The sequence below is a fragment of the Antechinus flavipes genome, chromosome 5 (assembly GCF_016432865.1).
Source record: "Antechinus flavipes isolate AdamAnt ecotype Samford, QLD, Australia chromosome 5, AdamAnt_v2, whole genome shotgun sequence".
NCBI classification, from domain to species: Eukaryota; Metazoa; Chordata; class Mammalia; order Dasyuromorphia; family Dasyuridae; genus Antechinus; species Antechinus flavipes.
In genome coordinates, this window is record NC_067402.1 from 192,225,209 (window position 1) to 192,239,185 (window position 13,977).

Sequence of the window (13,977 nt, forward strand, 5' to 3'; positions counted from 1 at the left end):
TTGATTTTTAAAGTCTGTGCTGGTAGGGTATTATCTCTGACTGAATCTGCCAATCTGGAAAAGTAATGAGTTCAGCCTCAATTATAAAACATATCTTCTAGGTCAGATTAATCCTAGTTAAGTTCTCAGAAATTCATCACCAGAACTGCTATGGTTTGATGATTCTTTTCTTCCCTATAGAAAATCCTTAAGACCACCTACCAAATTAGAGAGGAATTACAGTGTCTCTGGTTGAGGGCATACCTATACAATCAAAGTCAGAAACCTTTGACAACTTGAGGTATCAGTAAGCTGAAGGGCATCCAAAGGAAAACAGCAAGAATAGTGAAAGGACTTAAAACCATTTTACCTGAGGGTCTAGCTGGCAGATGGAGGCAACTACGGGGCACCATGAATAGAGTACTGGACCTGAAGTCAGGAAAACCTGAATTCAAATCCAGCCTTAGATACTAGTTGAGGGACCACAGGCAAGTAAGTTACTTAACCTCTCCTCAGTTTCTTCATCTGTAAAATGAAGGTAACTACCTCTTACCTCCAATCTCCTAGCATTGTTGTGAGAATCAAAAAAGATAAAATTATAAAGCACTTGACACATATCTATATAATATATAAATGCATATTTATATGTTATATATAAAAATATATAAACATATATTTTTATATATAATAAAATATATAAATATAAATAATATATAATATATAAATTTGTAAAATATAAATATAATATAAAAATTATATATATATATATATATAAATACTGGTAGTAATATTATTGGCATCATTTGAAAGATCTGTAAAATTTTAGTCTAGAGACCTAAGTAAGAGGTGACAGTTACCTCTAAGTATTTAAAAGACTTTCATATGGAAGAGGGAATAGACTTATTCTACTCAGATTTGGAGGGTAGTAGGAGAAGCAATAAGGAAGAAGGAGTAGTGTAGTTAGTCTTGATGCTAAGACAATCTATGCTAACAACTGAAGCTACCTATTAATTAAAATGGATTGCATTGGGATGTAGTGAAGTTCCTTCTCCTTGGAGGCTTTCTGTTATGGCCCAGAATTCTGTACTTAAAACAATGAGTTTTACAAGGTGTTAAGTCAGTGGAATTGATAATACAATGGTTATCTAGTTTAGCATGGTGCTTAATAGTTCTCTAGTTCAGTACATGTACTTAGTACTTAATATAGTTCTACAAGATTCACAGCTATGATGATGTAATTATAATAGAGTATATAACAGCCAGTAGGGACTGAGAGACAGATTCATTCCATTGTCCACCTTTGTGGTGGCTGGAGACTGAAGCACAAGCCCTCAGACTCAGAGAGATTCACTCCATCTCACACCACTGTGGTGGCTGGCCTCCTGCACTTTCCCCACTGAGACCCTGAGACCAAAGCCAGTCTGAAAGGCTCTCCAGAAAGCTGCCCAGTCCCAGGCAAAGAGACAATAAAGAATTTGGACTTTAACACCTGGCTATTCTCATGGTGATTAATCTGCTGAAATGAAGGCTGCACAGTGACTTCCAGAAAACCAACAAGAACATTACATTTTGGCGTCCAAACCTGGGACTAAGGACCTACATCTGTGACCCAGAAATTAGGGTAAGTACAAAAACAGACAAGAAGGAAACTTTGTTAAGAGCTAAAGTAATGTTTCAGTTGAAATGGGACAAATGTTTAGAAAGGACTCTTTTCTACATCAAGGAAAATGTGTTGAAAGCATGATTAGACTAATAAAAAACCAAGGATTGATTGTAACTTTGGAGAGATCGTTGAGCTTTTAGAAACATTACAATACACCTCTTCTTGGTTCTCAAAGGAAGAAGAATTAGAGCCAGACAAATGGAAACTAGTAGGAGAGCAACTAAGTGAATATTACAATGATAATGGTCCTGATTCAATTCCTAAAGAAACATTTTATACATATAACTTATACATATAACAACTGGCTGTAAGGAATTACATAAGTATTGGAATAAGAAAAAAGAAGAAAGAACAAGATGGGGAGGATACTGACAAACTAGGTGAAAAGGATGAAGAATTAGACAGGAATTATGAAATGAAGGAGTGTGGTGCTTCACAGCAGGAGCCATTAGGGCATTCTCCATCTCATGACCCTTTCCCCTCAACTAATCCTTCATGGGTGGAGGGAGAAGGAGGAGAGAGAGGGGCAGCCACACAATCAGCACCACCTATGAAGCAGCCTATGACAAGATTACAAAAGGCACTAGTTAAAGCTAAAAAAATAAGGATAGGATATATCTGATTTAATAGAAGCATACCCTGTGATTGAAGAGTTTGACTCTTCAGGTCAACAAAGTTGAAGATACATTCCTTTTGATCTGGAAAAAATCAAAGATTTAAAAAAGGGTTGCACTATTTATGGAGCTAAATCATCTTATATTAAGATGGTATTAGAGAATTTGGCTTACAAAATTTTAACCTCTAATGATTGGAAATCTATAGCAAGGACATGTTTAGAACCTGGACAAAACTTCTTGTCGCTATCGGAGTATAGTAAACTATGTAGAATACAAGCCCAACAAAATAGGCAGACTGGAATTAATATACAAATCACCTTTGACCAACTAGCAGGCAAAGGTCAGTATACAGACACTTCAGTACAGATTAATTACTCCATGGAAGCATATGAGCAAATTGCTGTTGCTATTATCAAAGCAAGGAGCTCCCCACCAGGACAAGATAGAGGAAAAGCCTTCATGAAAATAGAGCAAGGTTCAAATGAACCCTTTGCTGATTTTGTGGGACATCTGCAAACAGCTGTCATATTAGAGAAAATGCACCTACAGGAATTATGATAAGACAACTCATTAAAGAAAATGCTAATGAGGTTTGTTGAAGAATTATACTAGGACTGCGCAAGGATGCTCCTTTAGAGAAGATCATAAGACGCTGTGCCATAGTGAGCACAAAAAACTTTTATACCCAGGCTATGATGCAGAACATGGGAAGACAGGGTTCCTCTTAGCAAGGGACTTCCAGAGAGACTCATCAATGCTTTCAGTGTGGTAAAATAGGGCAACTGAAAGCTCAATGTAGTCACAAAGACAGAGTGAGAAGACAGGATGGGAGAACAAGACTCAAAACCCGTGTACAAAATGGGCTTCTATTGGGCCTCAAAATGTAGATTGACCCAGGGAAATGAGAGATGGGGCCCAGCTCCAAGACCTCAAACAAAAAACAGGTGGGGCATGATGGCAACTGATGTTCCACCCAGAATATCTTTAGAAGTTCAATAGTCTGATATGATCAATCAGCAGAGAAGCAATCAGATGGGAGAAAGGGATTACAATTGGGGAGAATACAGGCTTTTTAACCCGACAAAAGGGCAGTGTCCAGTGCAAGCAGCTCTAATGTAATTGCCAGGTGATCCAAAAAGTGGTGAATAGAAGGGACTAGATAGGTTAACTGCTTGGGAGAAAGGATTTGCTTGTATCTCTACAGATTGAGAAGGAATCCGATGGGTGCCAACCAGCTGTATTCTCCTTGTCCATCATAGAAAGACAGAAAAAGGAAAAAAACTTCAAAACAAAGGAGAAGACCTAAGAAACATCTGACAGAAAGAGCATGGCTGATAATGAGACTGTTACAGAACTTCAAAACCCACAGAAATCATTGGATTCCCTGAGATGAAAAATTGTTGATAAGACTGTTGCAAAACTTCTAAACTAGCAGGAATCATTGTATTCCCTGAGACAAGATAAAACAGATACAGGACTTCAAAATCTGCAGGAATCATTGGATTCCCTTACACAAGATGAGACTATTGCAGGATTTCAAAACTTGCAGGAATCATTGGATTCCTGATACATGAAGTAATGGACAATAGATTGGTTTTGGACTATTTCTAGGACTTATAGACATGTATAATTCCTCATGTTGACTCATGTTGTTTGTTACATCACTACTAGCCTGTACTATATTGCTATGTACTTGTATAATATCTCCCATATTGATGGATTTATGTATATCTGTTTCAAGTGAGACCCTTCAGAAACCCACTAATCTGGTTTGATTCTCCATTTCCTTTGGTGTTTTCATCTCCCTTCTTGAGACGTCAGGGAGGGCATGATCACCTTTTGTGTGTGTGTGTGTGTGTGTTTTCACCCCTTTTTTGAGGAGTCAGGGAAGGTATGACCACCTCCTTTTTGGGGTTCTCTTCTATCTGTAGAGATATAAAAGCAAATCCTTATCCCCAAGCAGTTAACCTATCTGGTCCCTTTTATTCATCACTTTCTGGATCTCCCCACATCACTTGGCAATTTCATTGGAGCTGTTCACATTAGACACTGTTCTTCTGTTGGGTTAAAAAAACCCTGTATTTTCCCCAGTTCAATACTCTGATATGATCAATCAGCCAAAAAGCAATCAGAAGGGGATAAATTTTATTGTTAGATTATGTTGTAAAGGGAATTCTTAATTAAGAAACGTTTCAACTGAGGTGACTCTGGTTCTTTGACAATGTTGAAAAAGGTTTGAAAAGGTGAAAAAATTTTAAGCTTATTATTTATACATTGTAAATTATATATATACATATATATATATTTAATCAGTGAGATTACTTTTATTTTTATTTTTGTTTGTGACCATTCCCTTCATATATAGCTCAGTTTCTTAAACTATGGGTCATTATCCCATATGAGAAAATTATGTTTTATTATTGGTGAATGTTTGATTTGTATGTCTATTTTTATAGGCTTGTATACCTGTTCATGTAAAAATTTCTTGGGCAAAAATGGTTCACTAGTGGAAAAAGTTTAAGAAGTTCTGATATACAGGGTACTGTGATCATGAAATTAGTTTGATGGATTCTATCCCTGGCAAGCCTTTCCTTGCATCCCTGATAATAATGATGAGTAAAAAAGAAGAGAAGAGGAATAAACACTTAAAGCAGAAGTAATTCACAGAGAATCTTTCCAGAAAATATTTTTTTCAATTTAAATTTTATTTTATTTAATAATAACTTTGTATTGACAGAATCCATGCCAGGGTAATTTTTTACAACATTATCCCTTGCACTCGCTTATGTTCCAGAAAATCTTTAAGGTTAAAATAATCCAGCAATTTCTTTTCTTGCATCCCTCACATTAATAGAGCAATTTTGTGGCCTGAGCATAGGATCATCATTCATCTTTACTGAGCCTCTATAACACAATGGACAAGTTACTGAAGGTACAATCTCTATCTAAAAGATTTCAGTCTACAAAGAGAGTGCTTACAAACTAGAGGAATAAACTGAATTAATAAGAAGTTCTTGACAAAAATACTTTAAACCATTTTCTACTTGTAATTTAGATTTTATAAATATATATATTTCTATACTCAGTTGATTTTTATGTGTATATATGTATTGATGCTATTATTATTAATACTCAAGAAAATTTAATGTATCTGAAGATAAGGATGATTTCCAATTCTTCATAGGAGGTAGGAAGGATAAGCAATGGGAAAAAAATCATATTTGTCAATTAAGTGACTACTATCATCTTCTGAGGAAGTGATTTCAGTCAGAGTGGTTGGGTCAGAACTAGATAACTAGGGTAAATAGTAAGGAACTGAGGGCAATAGGAATAGAAAGCTTTTTCAAGAAACTTGGCAATAAAAGGGAGGAAAAGAAAAGAATGGTTGCTGGATGAAGAGAATTGTTAAAGGTCTTTTTATTGATTTGCTTATTTTTAAAAACAATAATTGGAGAAACTCTGTTATGTTTGTCTTAAACATTATCTGCCAAACTTTTTGTTTTTCCCCTTGCTTATTCTCATTCTCATCAGACACCTGAGACCTATCCCTCTCACTTCCTATATTACTTTACCTGTTCCTTTTCTTGTGCCTTCTGAAACCCTTATCTTTTGTTAACAATTTATTTTCCTTTTGGACCTCTTCCTCAGTCTTTCTAGCTTCTTCCACTCAGAGATAACTGATTAAAAGACACTAATTTTCTCTATCCCAACCTAAAAGACTTATGTGTGTGTTAAAGCAAAGAAACAGAGGCACTCTGTGTGGTGATCAGATCTATTAGAACCAATGTTTTTTATTAGGAATTAGAAAAATAATCAAACAGATGCTTGGAGGGAAATTGCTTTGACAGAGATCTTTCTCTATAAACAAGTATTGCAGGTTGACAAAAGAAATCTGGATCTTATTTTTAGTCTTGTGAAAATCCTAAAGAAAATTTACCTCATATTCATTTTGTAGGATTTTATAATAAGTTACAAATAAGGAACAGAATGTTCAGCAATAGTAAAGGAAAACAAATGGAAGTTACATTTTGTGGTATTAAATAACAACAGCTTTCAGGACTTCTGGGATGAGGTAAAAATATCAGAACTCATAAGATTCAAACAATAGTAGTTTTATGAGAATTAACTAAATTCTATTTTATCATGTATATAAAATGTTAATGTTTCCTGGCACCTTACACTCTATGCTAAAATTTGGATATAGGTTATTTTGTTTTTCATTTCCACATGGTAACTTTAAAGTTTAGAGATATAGTAAAGTTTAGCTAAGCCTTATGCATCACGTGATCTCAAATATCTATAAATTTGAGAGCCCAGTATTTTACTTTTATATAATATATCAAAATTTTAATTTCCTGACAACTGTAACAAAATTACAAATTTATTCTGGTCTTATGCTAATATCCAGGAAGGAATTCTTTGTATAACACTGTAACCAATAGGCTCTCTACTAGAATAATTTTCTTCTGACTCTTGGTGTGAGGGGATTTAGATTCAGATTCTATTTCTTACAATTTCTACTTAATTGCATTTCTTTAAAAAATCCTAAATTATTTGTACTGTAATACAAATTGTGCAAGTAAAAATTAATAATAATATAGAATAATAACTTCACAAGACATCAAAAAACATTAGAACAAAATCAAAAGAATGAAAAAATACAAGAAAATGTGAAACATCTCATCAGAAAAGCAACTGTTAGAAATAGATCAAAGAGAGATACTTTATGAATTATTGAACTGCCTGAAAGCCATGATCAAAAAATGAGTTTATACATTGTTTCAGGAAATTATATAGGAAAATTGCCCCACTATCTTAGATTCAGAGGGAAAAAAAGAAGTTTATTGATTTGCTTATTTTTAAATAAGCTCTTCTTTTTCTTCTTAAAATAGATCCCAAAATGAATATTCCCAAGAAATTTTTAGCCAAATTCCAGAGCCCCTAGACCAAAGAAAAAATTCTTTAAGTAGTCAGAAAGAAACAATTTAAATATCAGGGAGCCCCAGTCAAGCTTATACAAAATTAGCAACTTTTGTGTTAAGGTCATGGAGAACTTAGTATATAATATTCCAGGTGGCAAAAGAGCTAAGATTGAAACCAAGAATCATTTATCCAGCAAAATTGATATTTAAGCAATATTTAATGAAATAGAGGACTTTTAAGCATTCCTGATAAAAAGATCCAAGCTGAATAGAAAATTTGATATTCACACAGAAGACTCAAGAGAAACATAAAAAAGATAAAGATGAAAGAATAATCATAAGGAATTCAAAGAATAATCATAAGAAATTCAATAAGGTTAAACCTTTTATATTCTTATATGGGAAGATGATACATGTAACTCCTAAGAACTTTATCATCATTAGAGCAGTTAAAAGAACTAGAGAACAGAAGTGTGAGTTGATTATATTATATTAATCATTATTTCCACAATAAAATATGAAAGGGGGAAAGAAAGAGGGATACACAGTGAAAAAAAGGAAAGGGAGAGATAGAATGGGGAAATTTTTCTTGCCTGAAAGAGTCATGCAAGGAAGGAGAAAATGAGAGGGAGTGGCAGGCAGTGCTTGAATCTCACTCCCATTAGAAATGGTTCAAAGAAAAAAGAATGTATTTATATATACATGAACACACATACACATACAACTGTAACTTATCCAACAGAGTAATAGGAGGAAAGGAGATTAGAGAAAAATTAGGCGATGATAAAAGAGAAGACAAAGTAAATGATCACAAAGCAAAATAGACTTTTGAGAAAGGATAGGATAAAAAAAGAAAGGAAAAAACAGAAGATAATGGGATGTAGAGAAATAAATGGTGACTAGATTTAAAGTATTAAATATGTATAGTATTATATAGGAGGTAGCAACAAAAGCATTCCAAAAAAAAGAAGAAAAAGAAGAGCAGAAAGCAAAATGTCTGATGAGGCTTTACTAATAGCTGAGGCAAGAAGGAAAATTAAAGGGAAAGGAGAAAGGAAAGATATACTCAACTGAATACAGAATTTCAGAGAACAAGGAAAGATAAGAAAAATTTCCTAAAATCTACAATTCAAAGGAATAGAAGACAATAGAATGAGAAAGGGGGGAAGAGCATTCTTCAAGAAAATCAGAGTTATTGAGGGAAAGTTTCTTTTTTTTTTTTTTAACATATGTATTTTTTTATTGAAGCTTTTTATTTTCAAAACAAATGCAAAGATACTTTTTCACCATTTACCCTTGCAAAACCTTATGTTCCAATTTCCCCTCCTTTCCCCATCCCCTCTCCTACATGGCAAGTAATCCAATATATATTAAACATGGTAAAAATATATGTAAATCCAATATGGGCATATATATTTATACAATTATCTTGCTGCACAAGAAGAATCAGATCAAAAAGGAAAAAAAAATGAGAAAGAAAATAAAATTCAAGCAAACAACAACAAAAGAAGTGAAAATGCTATGTTATGATCACATTCAGTTCCCACAGTCCTCTCTCTGGGTGTAGATGGCTCTTATCATCGTAAGATCATTGGAACTGGTCTGAATCATCTCACTGTTGAAAAGAGCCATGTCCATCAGAATTGATTATTGTGTAATCTTGCCATTGCTGTGTACAATGAAATCCTGGTTCTGCTCATTTCACTTAATCAGTTCATGTAAGTCTCTCCAGGCCTCTCTAAAATCATCCTGCTGATAGTTTCTTATAGAACAATAATATTTCATAACATTCATATGCCACAATTTACTCAGACATTCTCCAATTGATGGGCATCCATTCAATTTCCAGTTTCTAGCCACTACAAAAAGGGCTGCCACAAACATTTTTGTATATGTAGGTCCCTTTGAGGGAAAGTTTCTTATAGAAATGGGCACAATAAAAGATAAAAGTGGCAGGGATTTCATAGAAGCAGAAGAAATTAAAAAAAGGTGGCAAGAATGCACAAAAGAACTATACAAGAAAGATCTTAACATCCTGATGGAATTAGACATCTTGGTAAGGAAGTTGAGGACCTTATTGTTAACAATTAGGCTGGAAAGAATTCTAGCTGAGCTATTTGGAATCCTAAAAAATGCTGTTTAAATGCTGCATTCAACATGATAGTAAATTTGGTCACAATAGTGACCACTGGATTGGAGAAGATCAGTTTAAGTCCTAAAAAAGGGCAGTGACAAGGAATGTTCAAATTACTGAGTAATTGTGCTCATTTCATGTGCCAGCAAGGTCATAGTTAAGATTCTGCAAGCTGGACTTCAGCAATATATAAATTGAGAATTACCAGAAGAGCATACTGGTTTTTAAAGAGGCAGAGGAACTAGAGATCAAATTGACTGGATTATGAAGAAAGCAAGAGAGTTTCAGAAAAATAGCTACTTCTTCACTGACTACTTTAAAATTTTTGATTATATGAATCACAATAAAAAAGTCTTCAAAGAGATGAGAGTAAAATATCATATTTGTTTCCTGAGAAATCTGTATGTGGGCCAAGAAGCAACAGTTAGAACCCAACTAATTAGTTTAAGATGGAAAAAGGAGGACAAGACTGTATATTGTCACTTTATTTATTTATATGCAGAGTATATATAATGCCAGATTGGATGAATTGAAGACTGGAATTAAGGTTTCCAGAAGAAATATCAACAATTTCAGACATGCAAATACTACTACTTTGACAGCAAAAAGTGAAAAGGAATAAAGAAGGCTCTTGATGTATAAAAGCTGGATTGAAACTTAACACTCCCCAAAACTATGAACTTGTCAATGGGTCTCATCACTTTCAAGCAAATAGAGGAAGAATAAATAGAAGTAGTACTGATTTTACAGTCTTTGGCTTAAAGATCACTACAGATGGTGACTACAGTCTTGAAATAAAAAGATGCTTGCTTCTTGGAAGAAAAGCTATGGCAAATCTGGGCAGCATATTAAAAAGCAGAGACATCACCTTGCTGATAAAGGTCCATATAGTTAAAAGTATGATTTTTTTCTAGTAGCTAAGTTCTGCTGTGAGAATTGAACTATAAGGAAAGCTGATTACTGCAGGATTAACATTTTTGAATTGTGGTGCTGGAGAGAGTTTTTGAAAGTCCTTTGGACAGCAAGGAGATTAGATTAATCAATGCTTTAAAAATTTTCACCTGTTCACTAAAAAAGTCAAATACTAAAAATGAAGCTTAAAAACTTTGACTATGGTCTTTTTTTTTAAATAGCTTTTTATTTACAAGTTATATGCATGGGTAATTTTACAGCATTGACAATCGCCAAACCTTTTGTTCCAATTTTTCCCCTCTTTCCCCTCCCCGCTTCCCCAAGATGGCAGGTTGACTAAATACATGTTAAATATGTTAAAGTATAAATTAAATACAATATAAGCATACATGTCCTAACAGTTATTTTGCTGTACAAAAAGAATTGGACTTTGAAATAGTGTACAATTAGCCTGTGAAGGAAATCAAAAATGCAGGTGGACAAAAAATAGAGGTATTGGGAATTCTATGTAGTGGTTCATAGTCATCTCCCAGAGTTCTTTTCCAGTGTAACTGGTTCAATTCGTTACTGCTCTATTGGAACTGATTTGGTTCATCTCATTGTTGAAGATGGCCAGGTCCATCAGAATTGATCATCATATAGTATTGTTGTTGAAGTATATAATGATCTCCTGGTCCTGCTCATTTCACTTAGCATCAGTTCATGTAAGTCTCGCCAGTCCTCTCTGTATTCATCCTGTTGGTCATTTCTTACACAACAATAATATTCCATAACATTCAAATACCACAATTTACCCAGCCATTCTCCAAATGATGGGCATCCATTCAATTTCCAGTTTCTAGCTACTACAAACAGGGCTGCCACAAACATTTTGGCACATACAGATCCCTTTCCCTTCTTTAGTATCTCTTTGGGGTATGAGCCCAGTAGAAACATTGCTGAATCAAAAGGTATGCACAGTTCGATAACTTTTTGAGCATAGTTCCAAATTGCTCTCCAGAATGGCTGGATGTATTCACAATTCCACCAACAATGTATTAGTGTCCTTGTTTTCCCACATCCCCTCCAACATTGTGCATTATCTTTCCCTATCATTCTAGCCAGTCTGACGGGTGTGTAGTATTGTCTTAATTTGCATTTCTCTGATTAACATTGACTTGGAGCATCTTTTCATATGACTAGAAATAGTTTCAATTTCTTCATCTGAGAATTGTCTGTTCATATCCTTTGACCATTTATCAATTGGAGAATGGCTTGATTTCTTATAAATTAGAGTCAATTCTCTATATATTTTGGAAATGAGGCCTTTACTTTGACTACATTCTAAGGAGATGAGTTAAGACCCTGATGTTGAGAGAAATTTAAAACAAATAGTCATTTTAAAAAAAGGGATGGCAGAATATGATATAGTATTATGGAAACACTAAACATGAACTTGGACAGACTTCAAGAAGTAGTAAAAGATAAAAGAGTTTGGTGTGCTATGTGTATGAATTCAAAAAACTCAGAAATGTCTGAATTACTGAACAAAAACAACATTAGAAGTGAGTACAACATAAAAATAAGAGCCATTCCCCAATAGGTAAAGGGTCAAAAGTTATGAACAAGCAGGTTTCACAAGAAGAAATCAAAACTATAAGTCATATGAAAAAATACTCCAAATCACTGTTGATTAGAGAAATGCAAATTAAAATAACTGAGTTACTTCTTTATAACTATCTGAAATGACAAATGTTGGAGGGGATGATGGAAAAATAAGCACACCAATAAATCATTGCTAGATGTGTGAACTTATTTAACCATTCTGGAAAACAATTTGGAACTATGCCCAAAGTCTTTAAAACTGCATACCCATTGATCCAGTAATACACTACTAGGTCTATATCTCAAAGAAATCAAAAGAAAAGGAAAAGCAATTACATTTATTATAATCTCAGGTCACTATACAAGATTATTAGAATTAAATAACAATAATCTTAGAATTTATGAAATTATATGAAAACTCAAAACAATCTATAAGTAGGTCTCAGAAGAAATCATATTATTTAAAACATAATGGCTATAATTATACCATATATCAAAAGTTAAATGTTGTAACTAAAGCAGTTCTAAGAGATGAATTTACATCATGCAGTGTTTACAATTATGATAGAGGAAGAAAAACCAATAAAATTTACAGTTAAAATCACTTTCTAAGAGAAAATATGAAAAATGAGATGATAAAATTAAGAGCAGAAACAAATAGAATTAAAAAAAGAAAAGAACTGAATTAATAAACAAAACTAACAGAAAATTTTTTAAAAAGCAAAAATAAAAATACATTTAGAACAAATACAAAAGGACTATAATCACATGATTACATGACAGTTATAAGAAACTGGAGAGTATCTCCAATTATCTGATTATCTGTAAAATATAAATTATCAAAACACAACAAAAATGGACATAATCCAATTGCAGAGGAATTAATAAGACAAATCAAAGAAATGCCCCATTTAAAAAATATTGCTCAAGTGAATCCACAATGAAATTCTTTCAAAATTTTCCAGAATAAATTATACCTATAATTCCTAGATTATTCACAAATATATATAAAGTTAGGATATTACCTCACAACTTTTAGGAAGCAAATAGTCTGCCACTTTTTAAACCTGTTAAAAATAATATTAAAAGTAAATATAATAATGAATGTAGATGCAAAAACATCAAGTAAAATATTAAATACCGGACTATAATAAGAATTTAACATTATTTATCATTATCAAGCAGGATTTATATCAGATATGGAATGCTGACTCACCATGATATATAACAAATAAATAACAAAAAACTCCTCACAAAACCAAATCATTACTATTATTTTTTGGTCTAAATTTATGTATTCATTTATTTAGGATACTTCTAGTTTCGAACCTCCTTTTACTAATGTAAATCAGCAAATATTCTGCAATTTACAGTCTTAGAGAATTACATGGAACACCAAGATGTTCTATAACTTTTCCAAAGTTGGACATTCTGATTCTGAGTTTGACCCATTCCACTCTTAGCCCTGTTCTTGATTTTCTGGATTTCAAAATCATGTTTTATTGCTAAGGATACTTTCATTTTCTCTCCCCTACAACATTTTCTAGCTTTCTTTTGTGTCTTTCTTATTAGAATGTAAGCTCTTTGAATCTAGAGACAGTCTTTTCCATTGCATTTGTATTCCTAGGCACTTAGTAAAAACTTGTTTCCTTTCTTCTATCTCATATACTATCTTGCATATTTATATCACCAGATACCTCAAAATCCTTGACAAAATGAAAAATTCATTTTTTAAATGAAATAATGAAAATAGTAAAAAGAGAATTTTTTTCAGCATAATAGAAAGTGTATGACTTGAGCCAAAGATAAAGAATAATATAAAAATGGAGAAATATTAGAGATATTCCTTCTAAAAACAGGAACAAAGTGAGTCATTGAGTCAACATAACTTCCTTTTTTTCAATAGCATTTTATTTTCCCAAATACATGTAAAGATGGTTTTCAACATTTATTTTATTTTGTTTTATTTCTTTTTACATTTTTATTTCTTTTTATTTTATTTTTTATTTACAAAGCATATGCACGGGTAATTTTTCCAACATTGATCTATTTGTGTTCCAAATTTTCCTCTCCTTCCCCCCACCCTGTACCCTAACTGGCAGGTAGCCCAAAACACTACATTTATTTTATTATTTTTTTTTTTTTGTATGGATGTTTTTTTAAAAT